This window comes from Miniopterus natalensis, chromosome 2 (genome assembly GCF_054644295.1).
Source record: "Miniopterus natalensis isolate mMinNat1 chromosome 2, mMinNat1.hap1, whole genome shotgun sequence".
NCBI lineage: Eukaryota > Metazoa > Chordata > Mammalia > Chiroptera > Miniopteridae > Miniopterus > Miniopterus natalensis.
The window spans coordinates 122,403,885-122,417,994 of NC_142082.1; the positions used below are offsets into that span (position 1 = coordinate 122,403,885).

The following is a 14,110-nucleotide window of genomic DNA, read 5'->3' on the forward strand; positions in this document are numbered from 1 at the left end:
GTTTCAAGACACTAGAGGATAATAATAGATACCTCTAACCAGAGGTCATGAACTTCACTTATAATCTCCTATTTTCCTTTTCAGTGAAGGAGCGTTACCGATTTTCAAGCCCATGGAGAGGTTTAAGAGCTCATTTTCCAGCTCTTGTACCATCCAGCTTCTATTTGCTCTGGTGCACTAACCAGCAGACCTCCCTCACTTAATCCACTTGAAAGACACACAAAGAGGTTAGATGGCAGGATGCCAGCTTATTTCACCTTCTCATCTAAGGTTTACTAAAATAAATTGAAGCCATGGTCAATAGCTGTATTAAGCAACAATTGTAAATTTTTGTACAGGGTACATAAGACTTCCCTCTCTAAACTCTACCAACCATGTATCTAAAATCCTCTTCTGCAAAGCACTACATTTAAAGGCTTTGTATTGACACCCAGTAGATGACATTAACGTGAAGAGCAAGATTTGGTGCTTCTCACTGCAGAGAAAGGAGGAAGCTGACTCTCCTGAGAGCAATGAATTGGACAAATATTCTCTATGTCATTGAGTCGAGGCAAGAAATGCTGTAAAGGAGAAATTTAAATCAGTTGCTCAGACGGCCGTGGAAGCACTGCGACTTTTATGGTTAGCCTGTAGTAAGGATGAAAAACGAGATCACCACTCCATTTATCCTCAAAATTTTCTTTTTCTCTCTTGAACTTAGAATAATCTGGTGCCTTTACTGCACAAATATAATGCATCCCTTTCTATACTCATTCAACAATGTGCTTACAGAGGGTGCACAATTAGAGACAAGACAGCAATAAACAGTAATAGGGGGAATAATCTTTTACTCACTCGAAGTGTTAAAGGTGACTAAGTTTTAAGATTATGCTGAATTGGAATTTTTTTCAGCTATGAAGGAATGTATTTTAAAGAATAGAGCACATTTAAAGTTTCAAATGTAATTACACCAAGGAGCAATCGTACAAAACAAGTCTCAACACAGCGAAAGATACCTTTTATTAAGGTTTTTGGAGAAGATGCTTCAGGTTCTGCACTGCAAGCAGGGCGGCTGGTCTGTGATGTGATTCCTTCCCATAACATTATCTAGGCTAAACTTCACTAGTCTCTATTCCACGTACGCCCTCCCTTGAAGAAACAATGGAACGTCCAACATGCCTTGAATCAATAGAATAACATAAATACATGCTGGCAAAATGCCTGCTTGCCATTATTTCAGGAGTAGACATAAAGCTTCAGAATGCTTACTTTATCTACATTTCTATAAATTCCATTCAAAATCATATTTTCTACTATTTGGGGCCAATTTCAATGTTATCTTTAAGAATTTCAATTCCGTTATTCCAAATTGATTATTTTAATATTTTCCACATTATTGGAAGAATATATCTACTCTGAGTACAAATAAAGTATATATTGTTATATATCACTGATGTAATCTAGAATATAGGAATGGAGCCCATTATTAAAACTTTGTTCTGGAACAAATTACTATAGGGCACGTATAGAGACCCGTGTTCAGATTACAAGTGTGTCGTACCTTTGAGCTAAAGATACAAATCAAAGGCAATTATTTTAAGATGTAGAAAAAAATTAACTCACAGACATTTATGTTAATGTAGTACTTTACAGTTAATGTTAAAAGGATCAGTTTCTTGATTTATCAATTTTACTGTTGGAATTTTTAGTCTGACAAATATTGGTTTTAGGATGTATTCCTGTAATAACATGGGTCTCTGGAGTCAGACTCCTTGGGTTCAATTCTTAACTTTTCCATTTACAAACTCTATAATTTTAGGTAAATTTCTTAATCTCTCTGCGCCTCACTTTCCTCACTGTCAAATGGGGATGATAATATCACCTGCTTCATGTTTGCTGATGATACACATAAAGTGGTTATTCTCGTCAGTTATTATTAAAAATATGTTAACGTCAACTAGGAAATCGCGGCCTTCATCTGACATGTCCCAAATCCATTCCCTGACTTGTCCCTAATGTCGGTTCCAATTCCACCAACATTCACGTCCTCCTCTTGTTTTCTCCCAGAGCAGATGAATTTCAGGTATTAGCAGGAGAGTCCTCCCCTACCGGGAACACTGCCCTCCCTGTGAAATATAAAATCCACAGGAATCCTTCGCGATCTGGCTGAGCACGCCTAGTGCCGATTCTCCATGTGCCAGCCTAAGGACATGCGGCCGGTTTGCCCGAGGAGCCTGCAGAGACCTCCACTCGGGCCGCCGCTGAGCCCCTGCACCCCACCTCCTGAGTTCCTGCCTCAGCCTTCTTGCTCCTTGGGCTGCGACCCAGGAGTCGCCTCTGGTCACTGGGTCTGAGAAACTCCTGCCCTGTCAGGGCTGGGCCCGGGTGGTGACATTTTCTAAGGCTATTTAAAGCATTTGTTTACATTTTTCTTGGATGCCTGTCTGCTGTACTTGAAAGTAACTAAACTGTATTTCTGTACAAAAAAACCCCACATATATAAAAATAATAACAAAAAATAAAAAAGGCCCTAGTCAGGTAGTTCAGTTGGTTAGAGTGTCATCCCCATATGCCAAGGTTGCAGGTTCAGTTCCCAGTCAGGGCACATATGAACCAATGCATGCATAAATAAGTGGGACAACAAATCAACGTTTCTCTCTCCCCCTTCCTCTCTCTAAAATCAATCAATTTTTAAAAAGAGTTAAAAATAAAATAAAATAAAAATTTGTCCTATGAATTCCTTGGTTTAGAAACTTGTAAATGTGAAATTGAGTGATTTAATAATATCAAATAAAGATAAGCGAGAGCAACTTAAAAATGCTTAGGGAGCAGGTTCAAAACTAAGGTTATATGATTATAAGAAGACAGAGAACAAGCCCATAAGTGTTTAGTTCTTTGATTGGATTTAAAAATATATGACATAAATAAAATACTTAACAGCTTTCAGCCATATTTAAAAAATAAAATATGCTGAAACTTTTAAACTTATTCAGAGAACTCCCTGTGTTCACTACTTAACACTTTTATCCCTTCACACATTCATTCATTCAACATTTACTGAACCCTTACTACACGCTAGGACCTGATAGAAGTTTCAAATAAGCTAATTAAATGACATTTTTCATAATCTATAGATAGAAAGATGATAGAATTTTTATAAATACTTATGTTCCTGTGTCTATTCATAACAAATATAAAACATATATTGATCTAATCGACCATCTGGGGAAGTGAGCAAGATAACAGTGTCTGGCTTAGCATTTTCCCTACCTAGGAGAGAAAGCCTTGGAGCTGCAACCTTTCCCAGGGGAGACGCTGTCACATAGGCCTGTCTGGGAGGGATTAAGGAAGCCAGAGCAGCTGGGATCCATTTTCAAATATAAAACTGGCATGAAAGGCTTTACATGAATGACGAAAACTCTAAGATAAGCTAGAAGAGCCTAAGAAAGGGATGCATTAGTCTTGGTGTTAAACCAAAGAAAATTGATTAGATCACAAAATGGGCAGGTTTACCTTCTGATTCTTTAAGCCTTGGAAAATGAAAACAAAGGTCGGCACGCTTATTTATCAGCCTGTTTGCATTTTGTAGTAAGAAGATGGTAAGAATTAAAGGGTATATAAGAAATGTCACTGGCTGAACTAAAATAATCAAGGCTATGATTTGTGTTAAAATCTTTCACTTTCCAAAATTTTAGATAACTTTCAATATATCCTGTTCTTAAAAGTTAAAAGATCGGTAGCTTTTTACTAAGACAAGGTAGTTTGTGCCGCTTTTTGTTCCTTTGTCATCTCCTACAGGCAGAGTGTCCCTTCATTGGTTAGGTGGTACTTTTTCTAGAACATCTTCATAAGTAAGAAGAGTTTAATGCCAACTTAAAATGGGTTCTTATGTTATATTCATAGATATCAAAGTATATTGGCCCTTTTTAAAAATCAAATGAGATTATAAAAGTTTGTGGACATAGACAACAATGTGGTGAGGGGGCATGGGCTAGGTGGAGGTGGGTAAAGGGGAGCAAAACAGGAGCATCTGTGATAGTGTCAACAATAAAAAAATCATCATAATAAAAAATAAAATAAAAGTGTGAAGTAAAGATTTAAAAAAAATAAGAGTCCTAGGGGTTTAGAGTGGGGCCAAATTAAAGTGAAAATAAAGAGACAATCCTGTTTTATTTCCCATCTCTCTCTGTAAAGAATATCAAGTGATTAAGTTTCTCGACATCTGGAAACAATGCCTATAAAACAGTGTTTTGATGTTTATGAAGTGTCAATTTCTAAAACAAAGATAGAAGCATAGCAATTATCACAAGTACTTTCCACTATCACATTGCAGAAGTGTATAGAATTAGTAAAAATAAAGAGAAACAATATACTGCTTAATAGCTGACAACCAGAAATGTTTACTCATTAATCCTTTGCTGATTCTAGCAAAATACAGTATTTTTTTCCAGATCTCCCATGGTAGGAATACCATAGAGCTACGTGTATCCTTCAAATGTCAAACTTCAGGTTCTGAATAAAATCTTTCTAAATTCCACATATTTCATTTACTTGAAAACTCTTTATTCCAGTGTTGTTCTTTGATGGTGGTAACATGTAACTCTCATATTCTCTAAATTTTTCTTCATCTAAAGAATCAATGAAATGTTCTCACTTACGGAAGGAAGTAGAATTATTGGTGTGGTGGGGTCTGGAAAGCCCACTCTCTCATCATTTCCCCTGTGGATTCCAATGAATTTCAAAAACAGATAAAGGAGACTCGATGGGGATCAAAATAAACTATCAAATGTACTTAGCATTCTCTGGTATTGGTTACATTAGAGCAGTAGTAAAGCTCACTAAGACATGCTTTATTCTGTCCCCAAATCTAGACTTTGGGGCCTATTTTGGGGAAGGCTTAATCTGCAGAGCTCTTTTATCCAAACACCTGCATGGAGCCTCATGGACTATAACGCCTCCTTTGAATGCCAGTGAATGACTTCTGAACCCATCTCACCCATCAAATATGTCATTCTCTTTCACACAGAATAAAACCTGTAAGAGGTACAGAGAAAATCAGGACATTTCCCTTTCAATATTGTCCTCCTTTCAGGGTTAAGGGCACAGTCCCCCTCAAGAAAATAGAAGATGACTATTCTCCCAGAAACTAATTTTGTGAAAATTTATTATAATACTTTAATGTTACTCGTGTTCTTTGAAAAAAAAAAAAAAAAAGTATTGTTTTGCCACAATACTTTCCAGAATTAATCAATTACACAAGATCGTCTGGCCAGTTTCTTTTTCTTCCCCAGTAAAAGTCACTAACAATTATGACAATAAAATCAGACATCTGTTCTACTGACTTGACAGAAAGTCATCACAGGTTGTGCAAATTTTAAGAAGTAAATCACTTCACATGTGCATCTAAATATTTGTCTAGGAGAACCTTTGTTTAATGCCAGCTGAGATGATCCCGAGGAACCCTGGCCCACAGAATAGGGCTGGAGGAAGCTCTGTTACAAGGTTACTTGATGCATGCATTCACCCATCACCTGCCAGGCAGGGTTCAAGGTACTGGGGCACCAAGCAAGGCCCTGTCCTCATAGACTATCATTCTAAAAGGTGATTGTGCTCAATAAGTAAAAGAAATACAGACCCAAGATAATTTTATGGAGTGATCAGTATAGTGAAAGACACAAAAGCTACTCAATGTGATAGTTACTGGAGATCCCCAACTGAAAACTGGAGAATGGGAAGATTTTGAATCAAGTGGCCAACAAAAGCTCTCTGAGAATAAGCCATTTTCTCTGAGACCTAAACTACAAGAAGGAGCCAGCCAGGCCTGAACTAGAGTACTTTAAAGGTTGTAAGACATACACAAATGCCTAGAAATGGGAAACTACAGTTTTCTTGTATATAAAATCCAGTCTTTTTTTTATGCCAAGAAAATTACTCCATAGATGTTAGCACACAGTTAAGCAGCTTACTCCTTTGTAAATAACACATGGTAAACCAGTGGGAAATGGCATACGACTAACGATGGATCCTGTGGTGTTGATCCACGAGGGATGAATGAATGAACATGTACCTCGTGTGCCTACTAAATTCCAGGCACTAATAACGGTTCTTTTCTATTCTGCTCACTTTGAACAAATGCTTCCATTTTTGATTCCACAAGTTTGTATTGAGTTCCTCTATGTGCGAGGCACTGAACTTGGCATTAGATTCCGTTATGAACCTGACACAGTACTCCCTGTAGGGCACTTATGCTCGACTGAAGGAAATTGACAATTAAGTAGACAATGTGATAGAGTTTGATCAGTGCCATCCAAGGAGTAAAACTGAAGTCCTGTGGGTACACATGGAGCTGCTCTTAGGCTATTTGGGGAAGAGGGTCAAGAAAGATCTTCCTAGATAAAATTACATTTAAACAAGGTTTTACAGATGTGCAGGAAATAGCCAGGCCAAGTGGCTGAAAGAGAATTACAAGTTCTTCTCCAAGTCTAGAGCCACAGAAGGTAAAGAAAACTATCAAGGGATAAGACTGCAGAATCAGCAGTGACACATCACACAGAGGCCTGTATGCTGAGCGGGGGAATGTGGACTTTATGTGCAGTAAGAACCATTGAAGAGCTTTAAGCAGGCGAACGACATGACAGGTTTTTGAGTTTTTTAAAGAACCTCTCTATCTTCAGTGTGGAGATTTCAAGGTGGGGAGGAAGAAAGGTAGGTTGAACATGAAGTGAACAAAATCCATTCAAGTAGTTTGCTATGAAAACTTGAAAGGCTCCAATGAGCTGGATTTCCACCCGAATCTTATAATGCATTGCCTTTAATGAGCTTAAACCTTACTTATAAACTTCACTCCCATTTTTAATATGCAGGTGGTGAATTTAATCACATAAGGTTACATCGTATTACTTACTCATGTATTTTGAAATGTGAATTTTTCCCTGAGTCAGCATGGCCATATCGCTTAGTTCAGAAAAACATGTCAATCCTGTGCTCCTCAAAACTGCCATTAACATGCATGGCATCAGATTATTCTAGGTGATGTGAAATGAAATCATGACTCTTGGCAATGTATTCTAATCAGCTACACCATTAACTGTTTTCAAATGGTAATCAAGTCGGCTCCAAATGAACAGCTACATATTCAGCTTGCTCCATGAATTCTATGAATGCATGTACCATTACGAGTTATAATTATATTACTTTTAGAAGTCATTTACAGCAATTGAACAAACTAAGAAAAATTCTAAGATTCTTGTGTGACAGCACAATTAAACAATATGAACTGCAAGACTCCACTTCATATTCTGAAATTTAGTTATGATGTATTTTCTGAGAAATGAACAAATATAAACATTATTCAGGTTAGAATTTATAACTTTAAAATATGGACCCCAAGCAAAATTATCAGTTAATGCCTTATATTTTGTTATGTGCCATATTAAATACATTTCTCTAACAGAAAGAAATCCTCTCTCCTTTTTATTCTTATTTTTTTTAATCCTCTCGAAAATATGTTTTTTATTGATTTTAGAGCGAGAGAAAGGAAGAGAGAGAGAGGAAGAGAGAGAAACATCAATCAGTTGCCTCTAGTATGCGCCCCAACTGGGAATCGAACACACAGCCTAGGTATGTGCCCTGACTGGGAATCAAACCCACAACCTCTTGGTGTGCAGGATGACGCTCCAACCAACTGAACCACCGGGCCAGGGCCAAAACCCTCTCTCTTTTAATAGGAAGGCAGGTGGCAATGTCTGCAGCAAAAAGATTACTTAGGAGAAGATAATTCATACTTTTACAGCACCTACTATGTGCCAGGCCCTCAGCTAAGAATGTTATGCATTTTGACCTATGTCATCTATTTCATCCTGAATACTTGCTAGAAGAACCCATCTTCCTCTAGTCAGAATCCTTTTATTTGGGGTAGGTAATTATAAACAGGACTACAGTGTTATTTCAATTATTCATTGCTGCATAACACACCACACATCCCCAAACTTTAGGAGCATAAAATAACCACCATTTGTTAACTTGCATGACTCTGCGGGTTGGCCAGGCAGCTCTGCTCTATGATTGTGGTTGAGGCTCTGGGTTAGCTGCAAGGTCTACACTGGCCTCACTCACATGGAAGGGAGTTGGTGTTGGCTGGAAGCTCAGTTGAGAGTGTGGCCAGAGGCCTGGGTTCTTCTACATGGAGGCCTCTCTACATGGTTGCTTTGACTTCCTCACAGCACAGCAATTGGGTCCCAAGAGAAAGCATTCTATGACTGAGTATTCCAAGAATATAAACTCAGCATTCAACCACTTATTATAGTAGGTAGAATACCCCCCCCCCCCCAATATCCCAGAAATCTGTAAATATATTATCTTACATGGCAGAAGAGATTGGGTAGATGTGATTATGTTAAGATGAGATGGGAAGATTAGTCTGGATTTTCCAGGAGGGACCAATATAATCACAAGAGTCCTCAGAAGAGGGAGGCAGGGGTAAGAGAGATTTGAAGATGTTATACTAATGGCTTTGAAATAGAGGAAGGGGCCATGAAACAAGGAATGCAGGCAGCCTCTAGAAGCTGGACAGGACAAGGGAATAGATTCTCCTCTAGAGCCTCTAGAAGGAATGCAGTTCTGCTGACACCTTGATTTTGAGCCCAGTGAGACTTCTGATCTACAGAACTATAAATTTGTTTCACTTTAAGCCAGTAAATTTATAAAATCTGTTAAAACAGCAATATGAGATTAATACATTTTACCCCATTTATAAATAGTCATGGCTAAAAACTCAGAGTCATTGGACTGTATTCATGGAGGCATGATTAATTGTAATAGTCTACTACCAAAGTAACAATCCAACACAATTACCATTTCCTTCAAAATATTTCCTGTGATTTAGTTTTCTGTTGCTGCTGTAGTAAATTGCCACAAACTTAATGACTTAAAACAAATTTATTATCTCAGTTTCTGTAGGGCATACATAAGTCTAATGGGTTTTATCAAGCTAAAATTGTGACATTAGCAGGACTGCACTCCTTACCTGAGGCTCTGAGGAAGAATCTAATTCCAGTCTCATTCATGTTGTTGGCTGACTTCAGTTCCTTGAGGTGGTAAGACTGAGGTCTCAATTTCCCTGCAGGTCCTTAGCTCTGAGAGCTTCTCAACAGTCCTCACATAGGACCCCTTAGATTTCAAACCCACAAACAGCACATCAAATCCTTCTCGGACTTGGAATTATCTGACTTTTCCGTCTCCATCTTCTTCCAGCTGGAGAAAGGTCTCTACTTTTAAGGGATCATGTGATTAGATTGGGTCTACCCATGATAATCTCCCTATCTTAATATCTATAACCTTAATTACCTTTGCAAAGCTCCTTTTGCCACATAACAAAACATTCACAAGTTCCAGGGACTAGGGCACCTTCAGGGGGCCATCATTCTGCTCACCACCATTCTCTAAAACTGGAACCTTCATGCCAAGGAAAGGACAGAAGTACAGCACCAATCTACTCTGCGCCCTGTTAAGGAAAAAACCCTCAAAGGCACAATTAATTAGCACAGGTAAACTCATCATGATTCTGCTGTTCATTGGCTCCAGCAGCATCTTCAGAAGACAATTTATTTGAGATGTTACTCCTCCCAAATTAGTCACAGTTGAGTATTTCATAATCAGCTCTGCTGCGTCGTTAAGGGGCAAGGCTTTTCAAAGGAGCAACAATGCTATTTTTGCAATAACCACATAAACTGCCTTCTTTGACAGTGAAGGAGAACAACCTGAAAATCAATTGATTCCAAATGATCTCACAACATCATAGGGCGAACTCTGTCCTTACAGTGGTGGTTGTATCTTCACATCCCTCTTAATTCTCCAAAGATTTGGGACTTTTTTGTTTCTGTTCTAAATCTACTGTTGGCCTCTTCATTGCCAAATACAACGTAATGAGAGCATTTGGGGTGAACTGTGATTATCCTCTATGTTTTAAACATACGTCTCTTATAAATATATACATAGAGACTAGGATGGATAGGTAGGCAGAGGCAACAACTTGTCGTGAGCAAGAGAGCATCCCTGGCAGGAGTCACTCGCACACATTTTTCTTTCCGCAATGCCAGATTTATTAGGGGAGGCCTCCCCAATAAGCCAGTAGAGTCACACGCAAGTTACACACAGAGGGGGAGCTTACATGGTAGAAGTGAGCGGAGAGAGCTTCGAACTCCCAGTCACTGGTGGTGTCCACAGGTGGGAGGCGGTTGTCGGTCTCAGGCCAGGCGGCTACAGCGGCGACACTCAGTGGAGTGGAAGTCCGGCAGGGCTCCCAGTGTGACCTGGGGTACAGCCAAGCTTGAGTGTCGGGAGGTCGGACTTCTGAGCTCTTATATCCCACAAGGGGGGGAGGGCCCACTCATATCAGTGTCCAGACAGAGTCCTTATCCAAGTGTCTAGACTTGTGGTTTTGGGCGTTCCAGGCCCCTCCGATTACATCCCATTACCTCAGTTTTGACGTAGCATTTGACGTAACTGTGACGGCTGATGGTGACTCCATATTGGATCATCAAGTGTCCAAAAAATCTGCTCTGCTCTTGCTCTATACACAAACATACATACTTTTTAAAAAACTACAAATGCTGAATGGACTTATTTCCCTTAACATTTCCTTAACATTAATTTTTAAAATAGTGTATTAGAGAATCAAGAAAACCGAGAAAACAAAGCCACAAGAATTAAGGTAAGAAATGTTCAGAAATCCACAGTTAATGAGGAGGATTTTATCTCAATGTTTTTGTTAATTGTTATTCAACTAGGAGAGAAATACATTAATGATGGATGGAAAGGACACTTTACATTCACTGAAATCTTCCTGTGATGCAAATTTAAATTCTGTTCCCCCAGGGAAAATTTCAGAGTGCTGCCTCCATCCCCACCACTGACAGACAAGGCTTGGGGACTATTAGAACAGCCTAGGAAGACGAAAGTTTGGAAGTTTTTAGGCTAACTTTATACAATGAGGGGGAAGAGAGCCTCCTTCTGGTCAATGCAACAGAAAAGAATTTTGTTTTTTTGCTGAAAGTCCTTCTTTGCCTGTTTTACAGCTGAAATTGCAACCAGCTTCTCTTAATGAAAAAGGTTCTGCATTATCAACACAAGAAGAGCAAATAAAATACTTTCTGAATCAGTTCAGCAGAAATATGTCCCAACATACACACGGTTTAAAGTAGAGGAAGTTGTGCACTGTTTCAATGACTAGATAATCACTTTACACAACAGTCAAATTCCAAAGAAAACAGAGCCCACACATTAAACATGTTCTCAAATTATGGGTAGACTTGGACAAAACGTATAGGCCAACTAGCTTGAAAGTGAATTTTTAAAATGATCTTTTCTTTATTAAAATAGTCATTAATCTATTGTAGTCTAATATAGACTTCTATTATAGTCTAAAGTGGACTTCTAATATAATTTTTCAAACATGGAATGCTTCACAAATTTGTGTGTCATTCTTATGCAAAGACCATGCTAATCTTCAGTGTATCATTCCGATTTTAGTATAGGTGCTGCCGAAGTTAGCATTAGACTTCTAATATTTAAAGCAATAAATGTACTATAGAAGCATAAATCCTGGTTCATATATTTTAATTTACAAATACATCAATTTGATAAATGAAGTCATTTTTCTGTCCAGTCATGTTAAATTACATCCACAACAGAATCCCTGAAATAAATGATGAGTTCATTCAGGAGACATGCTGCCAAGACAGTATTTAGCACACAGTAGGTAGTCAATAAATATTGAAAATAATAAACATGTATTCTGTCAAGGTGAATATCATATAGATTTTCAACCATGTGTAAACACTTCAATGAAATGTTAACAACAGTCCAGTTAGACCTTCATCCAACACACGTGAGAGCTGCTTCCCTCCCTTTTTTAAAAAATGTTTTTATTGATTTTAGAGAGAGAAAGGGAAAGGGAGAGAGAGAGAAACATCAATGATGAGAGTCATTGATCTATAAACCTGTTGTACCAATACCAGGCTGTTTTGATTATAGTGGCTTTGTAATACAGTTTGAAGTCTGGAAATGTGACCCCTCCCACTCCATTCTTTTTTCTCACGATGGTTGCAGCTATTCGGGGTCTTTTTTGGTTCCACATAAATTTTTGAAATGTTTGTTCTAGGTCTGTGAAATATGCTGTTGGTATTTTAATAGAAATTGCATTGAATTTATAAATTGCTTTGGGTAGTATGGACATTTTAATGATATTAATTCTTCCAATCCATGAGCATGGTATATTCTTCCACTTGTTTAAATCTTCCTCTATTTCTTTTTTCAGTGTCACATAGTTTTCCTAGTACAGGTCTTTTACATCCTTGATTAAGTTTATTCCTAGGTATCTTATTTTTTTAGTTGCAATGGTAAATGGTATTGCTTTTTTAGTTTCTCTCTCTGAAAGTTCATTGTTGGTGTATAAGAATGCCATTGATTTCCGGATGTTGATTTTGTATCCAGCTACCTTGCCAAATTCTAAAACTTCTAATCTAGTAGACAGAAGTTTAAACTCATACGTGCTGCAAAGTATCATCAGTGCTGAGATAGAAAGAATGAAAACACAAGTGAGAAAGTCATCAGTTCAGAGTTTAGGTCTAGAGGAGAAAAGCTAGGAAAAGTTCCCCCATGATACCTGAGCACATGAGTTCCTCACAGAAAAGGCATCTGAATATCTGAGAGAACTGTAGGAGATGTTAAGAACAATTAAATGCAAGGAAAGAAGATCCTGGGACATCTTGAGAAAGATAAAATCAAAGCACTGTTCGCAAAAGGCCATTCCTTAACTGCCTGGCATAGACTTTCAGATACCAGAATGTAACTTCCTATGGGCATAGCTATACACACATGATATACTGCCTTACACTGTAGGCAGGTTTTCACTCCCCAGTTTCAGAAATATGCAAGGGCTTGGGACTCTGAGTCACCAGGGCCAAAGCCCTCCTCTTTCCTATTCAGTTCTCCAAAGAAATTTACTTGTCCAGTGTAAATAGGATTCCTGGAGATATGTTCCAAAATCTCAAATTATCTAAGGTCAAGGGGCCATGAGCTCACCACTGCCTCCTTAAAGGCCACCGCCAGTCAGCTCTGACCATTACCAGGTGGGCATGTTATCCACAGCAAGGGTCATGTTTCTTGTTTCTTGGGTTCTTCCATGGCTCCTGCCATAGTGCCTCACAGGTAGATAGGTCATTAGATGGCTGATAATAAAGATGATACAACAAACACAGAAACTCTCCGAAGATGATCAGAATGGTAAAATCCCAAGATTTTTGTCATATGTTAGAAGTTCTGTGACAAATCTGGTTGGTGGACAGGATGGCCTTATTAAATATGTTATATACATGTTATATTCCCATTCTCTCTTCTCCATAGAACCCAAAGTGATAGAGGGTTGAGTGGCTTGTATGTTCTCTATTTGTGCTCCCAGGAAGAAGTACAGAGATTCCTGTTGGTGCCAAATAAGGCATTTTATCTGCTTAACATAGATCACCATATGGAGCAGATTCTACCTGAGGCCTGTCTGGGCGAAGTCCAAGTTATTGTACAACCTTATGTTCAGTTTATCCAGGGTTCTGATTTACCAAGTAATATCCCAAGGTGTCCCATAGATGCCAGGCCTATTAGTAGACCCAGGCACAAGAGCCCTAACTTGTGTTCAGCAAACACAAGGAAGCTTTTGATCTCAGTGGGAGGTCACAGTTCTGTTGCTTACACCCCCTTCTGGATCCATAAAACTCATATTTGCTGCAAGAGTATTTATTTGGATAATTAAGAGACAAAGCGCTTGTTTGCTTTAAGAAAAACAAAGGACAAGCTCAGTCATTTATGGAAAGTTTTATTTGACTAGTGGGTCAGTGATTTAATTTTGCATATGTCTCATAAACGTAACTAGCAGTGTTTTATGTGAGGATCATCTTGTAAAACTAAATGTGCTGGCAGAGGAAAATCAGTTTGTGGCACCCAAAACATTAGGGAGATTGGCGGCTATGGAAAACACCTGTAATGCTTTCTTCCCCAGCCTCCCAGCTAACCACCAGAAAAGCAATCCCCTTACTCAAACACTCTTAAGTGGTTAGCTCTCTGTAGATCATGACCTTCT

General features: G+C 38.5%; 1 non-coding gene across 1 annotated transcript; it reads right to left on the reverse strand.

Moving 5' to 3' along the window:
- Window positions 1–11,425: 11,425 nt before the first annotated feature.
- LOC148093800 (U6 spliceosomal RNA) lies at window positions 11,426–11,532 on the reverse strand. Its single transcript, XR_015714096.1, has one exon. It is a non-coding gene; the product is annotated as a U6 spliceosomal RNA (small nuclear RNA).
- Between the last annotated feature and the right edge of the window lie 2,578 nt (window positions 11,533–14,110).